Here is a 21,180-nt window from a genome sequence, read left to right on the forward strand (position 1 = left end):
TTAAGGCACTTGGCCAAACCCTGGGTCAGCGTCTTAACATTGCTGCCAGTGTTACACTTGCACATTTAATGAAGATTTCTTAGTAACAAGATCAGAGTGAGCTTGAAGCTGCTTCTACCCTTGAATGTTTAATTCCATAAACCTGTAAATGACTTATTTGTTTTCCGTCCTAGGAATACCTTGAATGAAAAACAGAATATACTGTACTGTTTATATAATATACTCAGAAAGTATATTACGTTAGTACACAGCAGGAAGGATTATCACAAAGGCACATATCATGAAATTAGAACCCAGACCAACAGTTAGAACAATCCCAAACCCCATATGCTCCTCTTAATCTCCTTGCTATTGGTACCTTATGCTCATTTCCGAAGGCAACCGCTGTCCTCACTTCCAACATCGTAGATTAGGTTTATCTTCATTTGAACTTTGTTATACAATGGCATCATATGGTATGCATTTCTTGTGTCTGGCTTCTTTCTCTCAGTATCATGTTTGCAAGATTTATAGTGTTGTATTGTGTGCAGCCATAATTAGTTCATCCTAATTACTGAATAGTATTCCATTGTATGAATATATCACAGCTTATTCATTCATTAAAATCTTGATGGAATTTTGATTTGTTTTTAGTATTTGTCTACTAAAGATAATGTTCCTATAAAACATTCTTGTACACATCTTTTGACATCTCTATACATTTCTGTTGGGTTTAAACTTAGAAGTAGAATTACAGGGATTTAGGGCATGCATAAATTCAGCTTTAATATATAATAGAAAACAGTATTCCAAATGACTCTACCAGTTAACATTCTCACCAGCAGCGTATGAGAGCTCTGCATTTTTATGGGTGCTTGCTACTGTCATCCTATTTAATTTTAGCCCTTCTATTTGGTGTATAACAGAATTTCATTGTGGCTTTAATTTGCATTTCCTTGATGACTAATGAGCATGATTACTTTTTCATACGTGTTTTGATCATTTGTATATTCTCTCGGTGAATTTCCTGTTAGAATTTCTTGCCCACTTTTTCTATTGTGTTGTTTGTCATTTTAAAAATAGATTTTAGGCATTTAAAAAAAATTTGAGGCCAGGTGCAGTGGCTCACACCTATAATTCCAGTGCCTGAGAAGCCGAGGTGGGAGAGTCACTTCAGCCTAGGAGTTGAAGACCAGCCTAGGCAACATAGCAAGGTCCCATCTCTACAAACAATTTAAAAAATTAACCAGGCATGGTGGTGCACACCTGTAGTCTTAACTACAGGAGGCTGAAGTGGGAGGATCACTTGAGCCCAAGAGTTGGAAGTTGCAGTGAGCTATGATTGCCCCACTGCACTCCAGCCTGGGCAATAGAATGAGACTCACCTCAAAATAAGTTGTTTTGTTGTTGTTACAGGTCCTTTGTCAGTTATATGCACAACAAATATCTTCTGTGACTCAGGGGCTTGCATTTGGCTTATACTAAGTGTCTTAGTTTTAATATGGTCTTCCTATAATTACTTTTTTGGGGGGTAATGGTTAACACTTTTGGCATTTAGGAAAATGTTCCCTACTTTTGAAAATATATTCTCCTGTTATGTCCTTAGATATTTTATTGATTTATTTATCACATTTAGCTCTATCACCCACTTGGGTTTTGGTTTTGTGGTGAGTTTGAATTGAGGATAAGATTAAACCTTTTTCTTATGGATATGCAGCTAATCTAGCATCATTTATTTATTGTCCTTTTGCCACTACTCTCCAATCAAGTGACTGTATACATGTGGACTTATTTCTTTACTTTCTGTTCTGTTCATTTGGTCTGTTTATCTATCCTTGCACCAATGACACAGTCTTTTAATTATTCCAGTTTAATAATAAATCTTTATATCCAGAGTATAAATCCTTCAAATTTTTCATTCTTCTTCCTGTGTGTCTTGGGACTAAATGTATTAATTTTAGAATTATCCTATCAGTTTACACATATGCGCACACACAACTGCTGCCATTTCTAAGTAGGGATTGTATCAGTTTAATCATTTCACAGGAAACTGGCATCTTAATAATATACAATCTTCTGATTCAAGGACAAGGTAGGTAGCATTGCTTATTTGTCTTCTTTAACTTATCTCAATGCTGTTTTCAAGTTTCCAGTGTAGAAACCTTATCTATTGTTAGATTTATCCCTAGATATTTAATGTTTTATGATGTCACTGTGAATAGTATTACTTTTAATTTTGTTGTCTAATCCTTGATGACATATAAACCTAAAATTGTGTGTTACATATTCAAGTCTATCCAGCAATCTTGCTAAATTCACTCATTAATTCTAATAGATCATCTACGTTTTCCACACACATAATCATGTTGTCTGCAAATAATGGCAATTTTATTTCTCTTGCCATCTTTATATATTTTATTTATCTTTCTTTATTTTACTGTCAAGGAACCTCCGGTAGTAGGCATCCAATTTAAAAGGAAAAACTTTCAATATATCACTAATGAATATGTTCACTACTTTAGGTTTGCTAAGGAATACTGAATTTTATCATATGATTTTTCTGCATTTATTGAAATGGCCATATGATTTTTCTCCCTTTACTTTGTTAGAGTTTATGGTTGCTTGTTTTTGAACTTTGTATAAATAGAATGATTTAATATGTATTCTTCATGTCTGACTTCTTTTGTTCAATATTAAGATTGTAAGATCTACTTATTTATTTATTGAGACAAGTTCCTACTGTGTCACCCAAGCTGGAGTGCAAGGTGGCTCACTGCAGCCTTGACCTTGTGGGCTCAAGCCATCCTCCCACCTCAGCCTCCTGAGTAACTGGTCCTACAGGCACGTATCACCATGCCCAGCTAACTTTTGTATTTTTGGTAGAGATGAGGTTTCACCATGTTGCCCAGGCTGATCTCAAATTCATGGGCTGAAGTGATCCACCTGCCTCAGGACCCCAAAGTGCTGGGATTATAGACGTGAGCCACCGCATGCAGCCATTCATGTTTTTGCACGTAGAACTGTTTATTTTTGTTGCAGAAGAAAATTTCATTGTATGATTATACCACAAATTATTTATCAAATATCAAATGGAGTCTTTTCTACAGTAGCATGTACTACGTGCTAACAGTGGGTAACAGTGGCTAAAGTAAGAGTGAGGACTGGGAAGATTTCAAGGGATATAAAAGAAGTGTCAGATATAGACATCATGTTTGGAAAATTGCCTGTAGAAGTAAGGTCAGATCTACTATGACATTATCTTTCCCTAGAGAGGATTTAATTTGTTTTTGCATGGGGCCTGGAGACACTGGCACCTGAAGATGACCCTAATCCAATGTGAATAACCAAGGTGATTCCCAGCTGAGCTGCAGTCTCTGGTAAGGCCCACCAACTTACACTTCACTACCTGGGAGCAGCTCTTCAGGGTCCCAATCAAAAGTGAGGCCTAGATTCGCCAGTCATCTTTCCTCTTGGTGAGTCTTGAATCCTCTGTTGCCTTGAAGCTGCCCAAATTGCAGCTCAGCCTCTCAGCCGTTCCCTCTGACACCAGCAAACAACTCCTGAGATAAAGACTCTTAAATCCACGGCCACCTGCCTGGCTTCACTTCTCCCCTCACCCTGGCCCAGTGCTTCACTGAGTTATTGGCTCTTCCATGGTATCTAACAAATATTTTGCCATATTTTCTAGCTGTTCTTAGTGGAAGTGTTTGTCCAAATTAATTACCCATTTATTCGACATAAGCAAGGTCATCTTTTAAACAAAGCCCATGAACCAATAAACCACAACATAAAATGAATTGTAATTGGTTAGTATACATTCGAAAGATATCAACTTCTTAATTATTAAAAAAAAAATCCAATTTCAAATGAGATGATTTCAGTGCTAAAGTAACAAATATTAAAGAAACGAGGATAACGGATAGAGCTCATTAGCTCAGCTACTGCTAGTGAGAGTCAAACAGAAACTTATCTAAAGGGAATTTTGACAATATTAACAAGAATGGTATTATTTCTCATACTTACTGACAGTGCAATTCCACTGCTGGGGTAATTTATTCTAAGGTAATAATCTGAAAGGTAGATAAATATTAAAGTCAAATATATTCAATTTAGGATTACCTTTAATAAGGAAAACATTTAAACTTTCCTTTAATATGGTAATAAGTAATTAAATCATAACATATCAATAACAGATTATAAAATCTTTAAAATTAAATTTATTAAGCATGTCTCCTATAGTTTTAAATAACACTGCATCCAAAGCAAAATTTAAAAAACATATAATATGAATTCAGTTATTCTAAAAAATACATAAAGAAAACTCTTGAAAAATATTCCAGATGTGTTAGTATTGGTTCCCTGAGTGGATACATTGTAGACATTTTGTGTCTGCATTTTTATAGTTTCAACTGATTCATAAACTTTCTACTGAGTATACAATTCTTTTATAATCAGAAATAACCAGGAAAATATAGTTACTTTTATATTAAAATTAATAATAGTAAATTATTCATTGAGAATAAGATAGAATCCTGGCTAGTTTAATTTTCAGATAATTAATTATTTATGATATGATGCATATTCCAAATACAGTCCCTGCCAGGAATAACATCATGAAATAATTCAAAACTAGACAAACAGAAATCAGCTTTTCTCTTATAATTCATGAAGCATGTCAACTGTTACACTTTTCAAGGGTCACAGTCATGAACATCCGTTAACACTATCAAAATAGCTTCATCTCTTTCTTATTGTCTTCTTTTCCTAAGAGAATGAGCCCATTCATGATGTCTCTGGCACTTCATATGCGATTTTTCATTAATTTTCCCACACTTCATTTAAGGCAAACTTTTTAAATGTATTTTACAAAGGTATCACAGATTCACAAGAAAACGTGTGACTGCAAAACTTCATGTCCACACCTTAGAGCTGGGACATAAGCCCTGTGCGTGCTTTGCAGAAATTCTGCCGGCCTCTCCAGGCCCTCCTTCCAGCTCACGGCAGAGCGGGCTGGAAGTAACGGGGAAGAGTGGTTATTTGTTGGTTTAATATAATTTGTTTAGTCACCCAAGGATGACTAATTTGCATTTTCTCTCTCTTTTTATATTGATCCGTAGCACACTCTGTTTTCCACCTAATGGATATTTGGGCACTAACTTGTTAGTGTCACTTTCCTGTCCTTTCATGCAGGGTTTTCAGGCTGTGGGTTCCCTGGCAGCCACCTCCCATCACTATGGTGTCCTCGCTTCAGTTTTGACACGACATCATTAGCAGCTGCAGACAGTCCTTGTTCCGGCTGAATAAGAGAGCACAGACGGACTTGGCACTGGGCGCACACCAGGAGGGTCCGAGGCGGGGCCGCGGGGACCTGCTCTTGGGAGCGCGGACAGAGCCCCACTGTCCCTCTCCCCAGGGCCGTGCACGTCAAAGACCGACAGGCAGTGGCTACACATGAAGCCACGAATGCCTTAAACTCGGCTCTGGACCTGATTTCTTGTTTAACTGAAGCACAAAGAAGAAAAGAACAAAAACACCCATCAGCACGCTGCGGCGTCCCCTCGGACTTGAAATCACTGCAGCGGGATTTCCAAGCTCCCCTTCCCAGAGCACAGGCGGGAGGACCTCCGCGGTGGTGGGGGAAGAGGGGGCTCCACTCTGGCAGCTTCCTGTAACCCCATCTGACCCGTGCCACATGGGTCACAGCATTGCAGAATTACAGCTTTAAAAATAATTTAGGAACAGAAAATTATGTGATTATAATATGCTGAGTTTTAAAGCTAAGATATAAAATCATATTCACACTGAATACCACTAACAAAATATTCATATGCAAATCAGGCTAAAATATACGCCAACAGGATGGATAGAAGTTGTATGTTAGGTAGCAGAAAGTGATAGAAAGATTGTTTTGTAGCTATATCACACTTAGGCTGAATGCAATTTAAAAATAGGCATTATTATTACATATTATCAAACTGCAGTGGGGACTCTGTAGCAAAAAGGATCAGTTTTTTAAGGAAACAGATAAAGGGGATGATAGGAAAAACTCCCACCCTATTGTATTATCAATTGTAAAGTCATATTTGCAATGTACCTTTCCTTTTCTTTTAATAAAAAAAGCACAAACTGTTTTTTTCTTTTCTTTTCTTTTTTTTTTTTTTGATTCAAACAACGTAGAAATTTATTTCTGTCTTATATGACAGACCAGGGGTAAGCAAATTATCCAGGGAAAGCAGAAGTCTTTGATCTAGGAGAGCATTCAAGAACCAGGCTCCTTTTGTCTGATTGTTCTACCAGTTTTTGGGATGTTCCCCTTTTCTTAATGGACAGAACTATCTCACCAGCACCATGTCTGCATTCAAGACTATAGGATAGGGAAAGAGAGTGGCTGGAACTTCTAAGAAAGAAGATGCAGTCATCATTTCTGCCCATTTCCCAAAAGACTATAACCACGCTTTGCCTCAAGGGAGGTTGGGAAATACAGTGCCTTCCTTGCAGGCCATTAGCCCCCTCTGAAATTAAAGGAGGTTTTTGTTTTGTTTTGTTTCTTTATTATACTTTAAGTTCTAGGGTACATGTGCACAACGTGCAGGTTTGTTACATAGGTATACCTGTGCCATGTTGGTGTGCTCCACCTATCAACTCGTCAGCACCCATCAACTCGTCACTTACATCAGGTATAACTCCCAGTGCCAACCCTCTTCCCTCCCCACTCCCCATAATAGGCCCCAGTGTGTGATGTTCCCCTTCCCATGTCCAAGTGATCTTGTTGATCAATTCCCACCTATGAGTGAGAACATGCGGTATTTGGTTTTCTGTTCTTGTGATAGTTTGCTGAGAATGATGGTTTCCAGCTGCATCCATGTCCCTACAAAGGACACGAACTCATCCTATTTTATGGCTGCATAGTATTCCATGGTGTATATGTGTCACATTTTCTTAATCCAGTTTGTCACTGATGGACATTTGGGTTGATTCCAAGTCTTTGCTATTGTGAATAGTGCCGCAATAAACATACAGAGATATAGACCAATGGAACAGAACAGAGCCCTCAGAAATAATACCACACATCTACAGCCATCTGATCTTTGACAAACCTGGCAAAAACAAGAAATGGGGAAAGGATTCCCTATTTAATAAATGGTGCTGGGAAAATTGGCTAGCCATAAGTAGAAAGCTGAAACTGGATCCTTTCCTTACTCCTTATACGAAAATTAATTCAAGATGGATTAGAGACTTAAATGTTAGACCTAAAACCATAAAAACCCTAGCAGAAAACCTAGGTAATACCATTCAGGACAGGCATGGACAAGGACTTCATGTCTAAAACACCAAAAGCAACAGCAACAAAAGCCACAATTGACAAATGGGATCTAATTAAACTAAAGAGCTTCTGCACAGCAAAAGAAACTACCATCAGGGTGAACAAGCAATCTACAGAATGGGAGAAAATTTTTGCACTCTACTCATCTGACAAAGGGCTGATATCCAGAACCTACAAAGGACTCAAACAAATTTACAAGAAAAAAACAAACAACCCCATCAAAAAGTCGGTAAAGGATATGAACAGACATTTCTCAAAAGAAGACATGCATATAGCCAACAGGCACATGAAAAAATGCTCGTCATCACTGGCCATCAGAGAAATGCAAATCAAAACCACAATGAGATACCATCTCACACCAGTTAGAATGGCAATCATTAAAAAGTCAGGAAACAACAGGTGCTGGAGAGGATGTGGAGAAATAGGAACACTTTTACACTGTTGGTGGGATTGTAAACTGGTTCAACCATTGTGGAAAACAGTATGGCGATTCCTCAAGGATCTAGAACTAGAAATACCATATGACCCAGCCATCCCATTACTGGGTATATACCCAAAGGATTATAAATCATGCTGCTATAAAGACACAAGCACACATAAACTGTTTTTTTAAAAGACTATCCTACAAGATGTGAGGCAAGGGAGTGAATGTCCTTGCTAGGCCCGGCTCCTCCTCATCGCCCCTCCTCTGCCTCAGCTCAGGACACAATGTATTATACATGAACCATCACTGCACATGCTAGATACACAACAAAAGTTAGTGCTGTTCTTTCTCCTCTCTTCTTGTATGGATCCTTTCTATTCATTTATTGCACCTTATAAAAGTAATACATCTTAATAATAGTAAATTATTCATTGAGAATAAGATAGAATATATCATATATGATTACACAGAAAAGGAAACAACAATACACATTTCCATAACATTCAACATATACTCAGTATTGTTCAATGCCCTTTGTACATATTATCTCCTTTAATCCTCACAGCAGTCCTATGAAGATGGATTATCCTCATTTTACAGATAAAGAAACTGAGGACAAATAAGTTAAATAACTTGCCCAATTTAGGTTTTCACAAAACTACCTTAAAATTTTGATTTGTGTAAGGCTAATTTTATCGGGTAATTCCAAATTAATTGGCATGTTTAGTGTAATAAATCTTCCTTTCCATGAACATTGTTTTCTATTTTTATTTGATTTTGTTAATTTATTTTTGAGACAGTGTCTCACCCTGTCCCCCAGTCCAGAGTGCAGAAGCTTGAACATGGCTCCTGGGTTCAAGCAATGTCCCTACCTCAATCTCCCAACGTGCTGGGATTACAGGTATGAGCCACCACACCAAGCCTCTATTTATTTATTTTTAATTTTTTTCTTTCATAAATTGTGTAGTTTCCACATAGAGGTCTAATAAAATTTCTACTGTGTTCATTTCTAGAAATGTTATAGTTTGAGTTGTTATTGTAAATTGAACTGTTCTGTATTATATTTTTATAATTGGGTATTGTCACTATGCAGGGGAACAATATTTATTTGTTGCTCTTATTTCAATATCTATTTTGTTGCTACACTCAGAGTTTCTAATATAAACACAGCATCTACCAAAAATGTTAAGTAGTTCCTTTCTTTCTTTTTAAACGTCATATCTAATCCCTAATTGGATAGATTTTTGTTACTATTCTTTGTTAATATATCTATTTATATTTTTCTTAGTTTAGATAACATGGTCTCTATTATTTATGTATCTTTAACTATGTGCGGACATTATTTATAGCCTGATATGGGATGAAAATTATTTTATAATTCATTGCCATCAGAAAAAAAAATGTGCTCTTTTGTTTCAGAATAAATTTTGGCATAAATCTCCAAAAAACAAGTTTGTTAATACTGTTGCTCACATTCTCTGTAAGTTTGTTTTTCTACTTGAACCATCAGTTTGTAAGAGTTTTTCTCTTCACTCTGATTGTGGATCAGTTAATAATTCCTTGAGTATTTATTTATATAAATGTTAATCTTCTCATTTGAGGCACAAATGTTGATTACTATCCCCTTTTGATGAAATGCTTTTTTATTAAGGAATCCTATCCCACTGTTTCATATTTTATGGTTAGTCTTTCCTACATGTATCTTGTTGATATCAGCACTTTTATTTTATTTTTGTTAGACGATACTTGGAATATCTTTTGTCCTTTCTAGGTCTATTCTTTTTAAGATACGCTTTTTATGACTAGCTTTCTTAATTGTTTCAAGTCCTATCTGAAAGTCCCTGTGTTTTAAGTAGGAAATTTACACCATTCACATATATTGTGTTCTTTTGTGTGTTCGAAATAATTTTTGCCAATTTGTATTCTGTGGTTTCTTTTTCTTCTGCCCTCTCTACTAATTAAAAGCAACAGCTGACTCTAGATCAAATCTTGTCCCGGGCAGAAAAATGCTGTAAAGACATTATTGGATCAACTGACGAATTGTAATATGTACAGTAGATTAAGATAGTGTGTCAATGTTACATTTACTGAAATTAATAATTGTATTGTGGTTGTGTATTTTCTATTCCTAGGAAATACACACTGAAGATTTACGAGTAAAGGTCATGACATACTCTCAATTGTTGGGGGGGGAAATTGTGTGTATGTATTGTGTATATATGTTTATATACACATATGTAATATATACATATATACACAATACATATAAACGTATGTATATATGTTTGTATACACATCTATACATATATACACACATATATAGGAGCATATATATGTACACACACACACCCAGACACATACATATGAATTTCCTTTATTATGTATCATCAATAACATTATTGTCAGAACTAATTTCTTTTCCAAATCTGATGGTAGTGAAAGTCTATCTTATTTTTGTTTTAATTTTCCTCAATTACTGGTAAAAATAGCACTCCAGCTCTTGTTTATCTTCTCTTGTTTTATAAGCACTATTCTAAACATGTCCTTTTTCTCTTTATTTTTCAAGAAAGACACCTATGTGCATGTGTGTATATAGAGAGAGCACATGGGCACAAATGATGGAGCTAATGGGGTTAACAACAGGTGAAGCTGGTTCAAGGACATATAGGTATTTTTATATCAGTCTTTTTCTTGTATCTATTCTGTAAGTTTGAAATTATTTCCAAACAAAAGTTTCAGAAAAGCAGATATGTCATTCTTCAGCACAGCAAACAGCACCCCTTCCAGTGCCACCATCTCAGAGAAGCCAGAGCCTCTGCAGTGGCCCACGAAGTCTGCTCCAGGCCCCCCTACTTCCTCAGAACCTGTCCTCCTCTTTCTCCTGGGAGGCTCCCCGCCATTTGCACCCAGCTCCCCCTTGTAACACCTTGTTATTCATTGACAAAGACCGGGGGCTCCTGACTTAAGGGTTTCGCACTTACTTTTCCTTTCGCCTGGAATACTCTTCCCCCCAGATAGCTGCACAGTCAGCTCTCTCACTTCCTTCAAGCTTTGCTCAAGTGTCACTTGTCGGGGATGCCTAGCCCCATCATCCTATTCAAAACTGCAACACTCTCGCCGGGCGCGGTGGCTCAAGCCTGTAATCCCAGCACTTTGGGAGGCCGAGACGGGCGGATCACGAGGTCAGGAGATCAAGACCATCCTGGCTAACACAGTGAAACCCCATCTCTACTAAAAATACAAAAAACTAGCCGGGCGAGGTGGTGGGCGCCTGTAGTCCCAGCTACTCGGGAGGCTGAGACAGGAGAATGGCGTAAACCCGGGAGGCGGAGCTTGCAGTGAGCCAAGATCGCGCCACTGCACTCCAGCCTGGGCGACAGAGCGAGACTCCGCCTCAAAAAAAAAAAAAAAAAAAAGCAACACTCTCAACTCTGCATCTCCTCCATCCCGGCTTATTTTTTCTCAATATCACTTACTTCTTCAAATACACTACATAACACGCTTATATATTTTGATTATTGTCTGGTTCCCCCCCCAGAAGAGACTCTCCATAAAGGAAGATATTTTTGTGTCTTACTCGCTGTTATAGCCTTAGAGTCTAGAGTAAGCATCAATTTAATTGCTGAAAAAATAAATTTATCACATCTTTTAAGTGTACAAATCTGCATGCCAGATTTATTTTTATTCATTGTGATATTTACTTAGAAACATATACTTCCAGTTTTTTATTTTTACTGCTCTATATAATTCCATTTTAAGAATATGTCACAATTTATTTACGCCTTTTTCCTAATAACGAACAATTAAGTTATTTCTCACCTTTCCCTGTTACAATGCTGTCATTAACATTCATGAACACTCACCCTGACACACACGAATGTCAATCTTTGGATACCTCAGTGAGAGTTATTCTAGGCTGTAGAATTGGGAATGGAATTGCTAGATCTCAAGGTCTGTGCCTTTTAAACTCGACTAGGTGCTGCCCCCTGATATGATTATACCCTTTTCCCAGCTCATTAGGAGAGTGCCACAAGTTTTCTTTGCTCTCAACAAGAACACGTAATACTTTCAGATTTTTAATTCTTGCCAAATGTGATTCTGAGGCATATCTCATTTGTGTTTTAATTTGCATTTCAGTAATTACTAGCAAGGTTAAGCAGACCAGCTCATTTTTAACTCTTCTCTGCTGTATAAGCTCTACTTTGAAAACATGGGTCTTTTTTTTTTTTTTTTTTTTGCTTTCTTTCTTTAGCTTTAAGAGATTACATAGTAATTTGTTGAGACTCTGGAGAATCTTTTCCTCTTCCACAGGGTAATTTTCATGTAATGTGCGATCGCTGTGTATCTGCTGCTCATGCCCTTGCCGCTTTCTCTCTGCAGTGCCTCTGCTCATTTCTTGTTAACTGTGGCATTCCTCTTTGCAGGGGGCAGCGAGGTTTGATAATTAGCTATGGAGAGGAGCAGGAAGATATAGGGCTGTGGCCATCTAGAGCTTTCATTCTGGTATTTTTTTCTCAAACTCACTCTTACCAAGTTTGTTACTTTCTGTTCTTTTTGAGTTTATCTCCTTCAAGTTTAGAAGTTAGCCTGACTGTAGGTAGGCTAAAATAGAGCCCTTGTTTCTTTTCTCTTCACCCCCTCAACTCTGCACCCTCGTGGACCAGGTCACATACAGGTGTAAAGTGTCAGTTTGGGTTTTCCTTCAGCATCAGGCCTCCTGTTGTTTCCACAGGATGGTTCTCCCCTCTCCATGGCCTGGTCATGCCCTCACACCTGTATCTACTCAAAAGATTGCTGGATGGGTCTTTCTAGATGATGCCATCTGTGAAGAAACTCTCTCTGCGTCGAATCTGAGCCAGCAGGGCCGAACTCTTCAGCTTCCTTGCACTCTCCTGCTCAAGACACACATCCTTTGCATATTTTGTGTTTAAGGCTGCACTTTTAGCTGCTTCTCTGTTTCATTAAATATGAGGGTTTTTTCCTTGTATTCTGATTCTTTTCATTCTTTATCATTTTAATTGGATTTTAGCAATGCAATAGAGTAAAAAAAAAATATCTTAATTGTATAATATGGGTATTCTGCAGTTGAAATCCTGATAAGGGAAGAGAGCACAGAGCCCACGCTGAAGACACAAGGAGGGAGACGAGAGCCAGTGTCCTCTTCTCATTACCAGGGTGGTCTTTATGAAACTCGGTCTGGCAGATAACCAAGTAGACTCTTAGAAACTGTATCCAGACACAACGATACGATAAACTAATTGCTATTGAAGAACAGGAAAGCAATAAGAAACTGTCAAGCATTACACAATGACAAATGAAAATGATAGATTCAAGTATTGCTGTTGAAACTAAAAATAGTCGTGTTGTTTTTTGTAACCGAACATTAATCCTCTTTTAAGATCTAAAAACAAGTTCATGTTTTCCTTTGATTTTTTTTCTGAATTGATTTTTTTTCTATTTGTTTCTTTTAGTGATTTTTGTAGTCATAAATCCTATTTCTCTTTTAATGGTTGACCTCAAACTGTCAGTAAGTGTACCTTTCTACTCATTGTTGAGAATTAACCAACAGCTGGGCAACCCTCAAAACCAGGGGAGACATTTTTGCAGTTTTCCTCACTAACTCTTCTCCTCACTAATGGTAACTTGTTAAAATCATGTAGCAATTTAGTGTCAATATTTTTATACTATATCTTTTACGTTTGTAACAATCCATTCTCAATGTTGTATAAAAAGTTTCAACAAGGCCAGGCACAGTGGCTCACGCCTGTAATCCCAGCACTATGGGAGGCCAAGGCCTGCGGATCACTTGAGGTCAAGAGTTCAAGACCAGCCTGGCCAACACGGTGTAACCCTGTCTCTACTCAAAATACAAAAATTAGCTGGGTGTGGTGGTGCATGCCTGAATCCCAGCAACTCGGGAGGCCGAGGCAGGAGAATCACTTGAACCCAGGAGGCGGAGGTTGTAGTGAGCTGAGATTGTGCCACTGCACTCCAACCTGGGCAAAAGAGTGAGACTCCATCAAAAACAAAACAAAACAAAAAACAAAAACAAAGAAGAAGAAAAAAACGTTAGCAAAATCACCAGCAATGACTGGAACTCCCTGTGCGTCTCACGGACTGGCTTGTCCTGTCATCAGCCTTCCTTGTAATACATATCTACTTCCTCTGTTGGGTTCACTTTTTTTATTTTGTTAAAATACAACCCAGAGTAATTATTTTTTTTCCCAGAGAGGGGTAGCCAAGTGTTTACATGTGTGAAGGGATTTGGGTTGCAAGCATGGAGTGGTGTGATGGATGAGTACAATTCACTTCCCATAAGAAGGTTCAAAGCACCACCAGGTTGGCATCTCCAGAGATTCCTCACTGCAGTCTCGCTTTAATTCTTCAGGGGCTTTTCCCCTTGAGAAGTTGTTAGATTTTCTCTTTATCACTGGAAATCAGAAATATCATCAAAATTTTCCCGGATATTACATTATTGTTCCTCAGCATCTCATGGCCACTTCCAACTGAGGATTTACATTGACTTCCAGGAAATGTTTACTTTATTATTTCTTGGATTAGCTTCTTCTCTTCCCTCTCTCTGTTCTATTTCAAACAACTATCAAACAAACACTGAGTCTCCTAAAACTGTCCCAGGCTCCCTCAAAATTTCTGCAATATTTTCATTTTGACTTTTTAATCCATATTTGGGGATATTTCTTCTATTTTATCTTCCAATTTACTAATCTGGCCATGAATTACTGACGCCTACCACTAAATACTTTATTTTGGCAATCTTTTTTGTTACTAGAAATTTTCTTTGCTCTATTTTCAAAGCAATCTGTTTCATGTTACAAACTTGTTCACTAAATCAGAAATATTTCTGCAGATATTATTACTTACTTTTAAGTTCTTGTGCCTTTCTTTGATTACGTTTTCTCAAAACTAATCTTCTCTTCTTCCCTGTCTTGATTCATTTTGTTCCTTTTCTCTATTGCCCATTAATTTTTAACACAATATATATTCACATATTTTAAAGAGTTAAAATAAAACAGCTATATAAGCTTACTATGAAAAACTATGTTCTCCTATTAATGCATTATTTGGGGTTTTACTTTTATGTTGCTAAATATAAACATGCTTATATTTTAGTTTTGCTATTTTTTCCAATCCTAGGCATTTTTACTGGCATCTTTTATTGGCATTTTTATTATATGGAAGAATAAGGTACAGCTATTATCACACATGCCACCAATTCACTCACACTTCTTGTATTCTGTTCCACTGATAGAATTATGTCATAATTTTTGTTAAGTCAATGTTCACTATTTACACAGCTAAACCTTCAATACTGATTTTTCCTTTGGTACTCAATTTTTGTTTTCTCTGGAGTAGTGTCTATTTGACTTTTGCTCAGTTTTCTATATGCTTAATTTATCACCTAACATAGCCCCTGTAATGTAAAGTTCTTTCTACCCTCTGTAGATTTGTCATCTATTGATCTATCAAACTGTCAATTCCTCTATTTTCAAGGTAACATAAACATGGCACTTGCTGTGTGTCAGGCACTATTCCAAGCACTTCCAAATTCATTGAAAGCTTACAACATTAACATTAGTTATCTTATTATCCTCATATTTCATGTGAGGCATGAAGAGAACAAATTCAGAGCTCATACATGAAAGAGCTTATTCCAACCCATGTGATCTACCTCCAGAGTCTGTGGTCTCCCTCCATCCTCTGCAACCCCATAGTATACATGTGACCCCTTGGGAGGGCGTCTAACAACCCCAACATCTTAAAGGAGCCTCTGTTGGAGCTTCTGCCCCATCCTACTTGGTTCTGGTCAGCTCCAGCCTGATTGCTCAGTATTCCTCCCAGGGCTTCTATCACCGTCATGGGGACCTCTTTCGCCTTTCTTTCATGTTGGTTTCCCCAGTTACTGGGTCCCCTGACTTCATCTTTCTTGGTTATCTTCTTGCTTTAGCAGAGCACATTCTCCCCTTGCTTCCTGGGAAAGGATGCCTGGGGCTGAGTTCCAAAGACTCTGCATGCCTGGGGATGTCTTTAGATTATGTTCTGTCTTTCAATGTTGCTGTTAACAAGTTCGATCCCATTCTGATGCTTAATTCTTCGTTTAAAAACTACTTCTTCCCTTTCTTAAACGCAACTGGCATCTTTTACTTTATTCTTAGCATTTTCAAAATTTGCAATGATGTATGTTTGTGTGAGATTATTTTCACATAGTGCTGGACAGCAATGTGCCTTTAGCCTGGAAATATGTCCCTGAGCTCTGAGAAAGAGAAAATGTAAGATCAGAAATTTGGAAGGAAGAAGAAAACTTCAAAGGTAATAACCACGAATATTTTTTGAGAGATAATAAAAAAGCTACAGAAGGCATGAAACATATAAAAAGAAATACTGTTAAAAAGAGGAAGAAGGCGGGATATTCAGAGAACAAAAAGAGCTCTGAAAAGTTAAATATGTGATAACATAAATGAAAGCTAGAAAGATTGAAAGATAGAGCAGAGGAACCTTTTCTTGAATCATCGCTTTCATGATTTCTTCTCTTCTGCCTAATGTGGTTCTTCTCCTCTTGGAACTTCTGTTCTTCCTCTGATTGGAAGCCCTGTGGTATGTGTAGACTTATTGGCTCTGGGTTCACTCTCAGCTTTCCTTGCCAAGTCCCTGCCTTAGGATGGAAACTTTTCAACTTTTTGGTGTCAGGATCTCTTTATGGTCATAAAAATTATTGAGGATCCTAAAGAGCTTTTCAGAAGAACAGAAAATGGAGGAGAAAAGACAAATTGTTTCAGCAGAAGATGAGACTTAAGAGGAGTGCCAGCTTGACGTAAAGATGGAAAAGATGAACGAAGTATGGAACACAAAATTGGGAGTGAAAAAAAAAAAAACCTAGAGAACTTGACACAGGCCACATTTTTCTTGGTCTTGCAAAACAATTTAAGGAATGAAGACCTCAGGAAGGACCATGAAAGGGTTTTGGTCTGGGGACCAGTATAATCAGAAATATTAATAGCTGTCTGGGAGCCCAGTCTGGCTGCAGGCTGGAGGTGGAATAGGAAAAATCAGGGCTGGAAGCAGCAAGGCTGGATGAGGGGCTCCTGAAGTAGTCTAGGAAACACATAACATGGCTTGAACAGGGCAGCTGCCTAGGAGGTTGGAGAGATGTGCTAGATTTGAGAGATTTAGATGCTAGATTTAGATGCTAGAATCATCACAAGGGAATGCGTATCACAAGAGAATTATCACATTCATGATAATCTTGGATGTCATAACTTCTATCTTTTCAATATCAATACACACATTCCCAAAGGCTCAGAACAAATGATAGCATTAGGGCACAAAGTTGGAGAAGTAAATAGTTATTTGCTTGTATATAGAAGTATAAAGTATTTTAGGTAAGGCAGAACTAAGCGTTGGCTTTATTTACAAAGAGAAAATATGTGGCTTTGTCATGAGGTGGAAAGAACAAATTATCCCTTTTCTTCATTCTTTTAAAATTTTGATTGGTGAGAAATTTACCTACCTTCATACATAAACACAAAAGCCACATGTTTCCAGGTTGGTGGATTAAAGGGACAGAAGATAATTATATTTTTTAAAGGGCTCTTATACTATTTTATGTCCTTTGACTATATTATCAGGTGTAATTGCTTACTTTAAGCAATTTAAATCTAGTGTTATTTCTCATAATGCTTATTTGGCATGCCCATATTTATATGTTAATCTTAATAATTAGAATTGCACATCCTCAAAGTTTCCAAAAATTGGATTGCAATATGGAAAAAATTCATCATCTGGAGCAGAATCTTGACCTTAACAGTTTTGTTAAAAACTAATTGGCAAAATTTTATGACCAAGCACCACCTGCTTCTCCAGGGATAAGGCCAGGATAGGAGACAGATCTGATTGTTGAACATCAGGACACAAACGATGTGTCCAGACAGGAAGAAATGTAAAAGCCTGGGAACGTGTCTCTGAGGAAGTTGCAACATCGTCCCACGTCTGAGGTCATCCTGTCCTTGGATCTCAAGGACATTTTCTTACTGAGCTGGAATCTTGGCTTTGTAAGAAGAGAGTTGAGCATAATATCATAAAAATTAAAGATAGTCTCATTCAGACTGTTCATCTTACAGTTGCAAAATTTTTTAAAAATGCTCATGAAGTTGGATAAATAGCCCAAATTAGTTGCAAAGCTAGACTAGAATGCAGGTGTCTCTGAATTAACTCTGTATTTATGAAATTGTCGTTTGACAGAATAGACTGAACTGAACAAAGCCAAGCCATGATTCACATGTCCACACAACCAGTTACCCGAGAAAAACAAGGATCAGCAGAATCAGTCTCTCCACAGTTCAATATCGCCCTGGAGAAAAGGGCTCCATTCTCAAATTAGTTTGAGAATTCATTGAATTAACCAGAAGTAAACAGCCATTTTTTGCATGTGATTGATTGGAAAGTTGGATTTTGCTGCAGCATCCTTGGGGTCATTTTGTCTGCATTGATCTCTAAGAGTCATGTAAAAAACAATATATTCCAGATTTATGTGGCTGCAAAGTATCGTTTACATGAAACACCTATTATCATCTTACTTCCATCTTAACTGATTGATTTTTGTTGAGTCAGGTCTTGCTGTGTCACCTATGTTGCAGTGCAATGGTGTAATCCTATCTCACTGCAGCCTCAATCTCCTGGGCACAAGTGATCTGCCCACCTCAGCCTCCTGAGTAGCTGGGACTACAAGTGCACACCATCACACCCAGCCAATTTTTAAAATTTGTTTGCAGAGACAGTGTCTCCCTATGTTGCTTAGGGTGGACTCCCACTCGGCCTCCCAAGGTGCTGGGATTACAGACACAAGCCACTGTGCCTGGTCCATTTTAATTCTTAATATTCACTTATAGAATAAAGTTCAAAATATCTCAACACAGTTTTCAAGTTTCTCTACAGTACAAATCCAACCCACTTTTTAAATCTCTATACTTCAGTTAACACCGTCCTCTGTTTTTAGGCTTTCCATAAAATTCATGACTTCCATATTTGCATATCCTATTCTCTCAGACTGAAACCATCGTTCTTCCATCTCCACCACACAAAGCTTCATAACCAGTCCTCCTTTATGGAGTCACCTGTAATCCTTTTTTTAAAAAATTCATTCCATTTTCTCTTTATCATTCAATAATCCTTTCTTTTATTTAACAGATACTTGCAGAGGGTCTTCTAAGTGCCAGACGCCGTTCTAGGTACTGGAAATATAAGTGTAAGCAAAACAAGAAATCACTGCCCCAGGGAGCCTACATTTTATAAGAATGAAGAGGTGGGAAGAGAGAAATTTTTTAAAATTAATTACTTCTATACAATATTTTATTTTAGGATGGTGCTTTTTATGATACCTTAAGGTTGTGTACAGATTCGTCTCTTTTTAAACTTGTTGAAGATACTACCAATTCTCAGTCATTGTTACATCTCTCGTAGCTCAGCAGGTGCTTCCCACGTAGTAAGACTTCAATAAATATACTGAATTTAGTGCCTCCGAAAGAACCATTTTGAGCATCTAGTGCAGTGCTGCAGGCGGGTGAGTGGGGAGCTTCTGGAAGATTCTATGCAGGAGAGCTATTTCAGCGGTGTGGGGATGGCCATCATTTTTTTTTTTTTTTTTTTTTTTTGAGATGGAGTTTCACTCCCGTTGCCCAGGCTGGAGTGCAATGGCACGATCTCAGCTCACCGCAACCTCCGCCTCCCGGGTTCTAGCGATTCTTCTGCCTCACCCTCCTGAGTAGCTGGAATTACAGCCATGCACCACAACGCCTGGCTAATTTTGTATTTTTAGTAGAGACGGGGTTTCTCCATGTTGGTCAGGCCAGTCTCGAACTTCCAACCTTAGGTGATCTGCCTGCCTCGGCCTCCCAGAGTGCTGAGATTACAGGCATGAGCCACCGTTGGGGATGGCCATCTTTTCCTAGGCTTGCCATCTCCTGCGTCCTCACCCCACATCCTGTATCGACTTTGGCAGTATGTCCTAATGTCCTGTATAAAGCTTTCTTCAATCAATTACAAATATTCAGCTGTTAGAGCTATTTTTCAAATTTAGCTGGGCATCCTGTCCTTTCATTGGCTAAATATGGCAATTCAACCTTTTGGATATATGAAAAGGACTGAAACTTTCATTACTGGAAAGCTCTTCTAGGTAGAAACAAAAATCCCAATGAAAATTAACACAATTTTTATCTATTTAGGCACTTTTACACAATTGATGGAAAAAGAAGCTGCCTCTCTCTTTCATGTATGAAAGAATGTGATTCTTTGGCTAGATAGGAAGAAAAAAGAGAACTTTTACTGCATGCCTGCATATAGTACTAGTTCAATAGAAGTTTCTTCTACAAGCTATGAGAGCAGGAAGGATAGCCTCTAGAAGCCTTGTTTATAATACGTTACTATTCATTTACTGACCCTTGACTCAAACAGCACCGACTGAACTTGAGGCATGCCTGGCTCTACCCCAGGTGCCAAGAATGTGAAATGATTATGGCATCTGGGAGAATATGGTGCTTATTTATTTTTATACTTGATAATTTATTTACACATACATGATTTTCAGACTTGTCCTAAAATCCTCTTAAAGCAGCTACCTGATAAAATATATTTAAAAATAAGTAAGGGAAATATAGCTTTAAACTAAGCCTAAATGGACTGAGTTTCTAAGAAAAAAAAAAAAAGAATAAACATGCTAGGAGAAACTCTAAGGGTCTATATATGTATGTGTATATACGAATAGATATGTGTGTGCGTGTAAAACACATACATTTATGTATACATAAAATACATATATTTATGTATATACATATAGCTATATATAGTTTAATATAATTTAAACTTTATGTACGCTTAAAAATTCCTTTACAAAATCAAAATGTAAATAAACAGGGGGAAATATATGCAATGCACACAAAATACAAGTGACTGATAATCTTTGTAGCGAAAGGACTCTCCTGACTGGGAAAGGGAAGGTGAACACTCCATTCAAAAGGTGCTGCGGGACAGGAAGGGACAGCTGGGGAGGAGCATGGAAGGAGCCACCCACATAATCTTTGGTGCAAACTCAAACCCTGGTGGCAGTGTTAGCATTACACAACTTTCTTCCCTAATTTCTCTTTGCCTGACAGCCTTGTCTCACACAATCATCTAATATTGATGACTAGTTGGTGATTGTGTTCTGGTGCAACTAATATGGTGAGAAACCTCCATTCATGTCCACAGCCATCTCTTCCGGACTAGTCTTCAGTTGCTGGTCGGAGCTGTCATCACATATTCTCTCTGGGTTGTTTGGAGGCTCACTTCTCCACACACATGCACACACCTGTGCACACACAGGAAGTTTACTAACATAGTGTCCGGCATTCATTCAAAGCTCAACACAACAATCTTCCCTCTTTCAAGCTTTGTCTTAGACAAG

Source organism: Papio anubis, chromosome 4 (genome assembly GCF_008728515.1).
Source record: "Papio anubis isolate 15944 chromosome 4, Panubis1.0, whole genome shotgun sequence".
NCBI classification, from domain to species: Eukaryota; Metazoa; Chordata; class Mammalia; order Primates; family Cercopithecidae; genus Papio; species Papio anubis.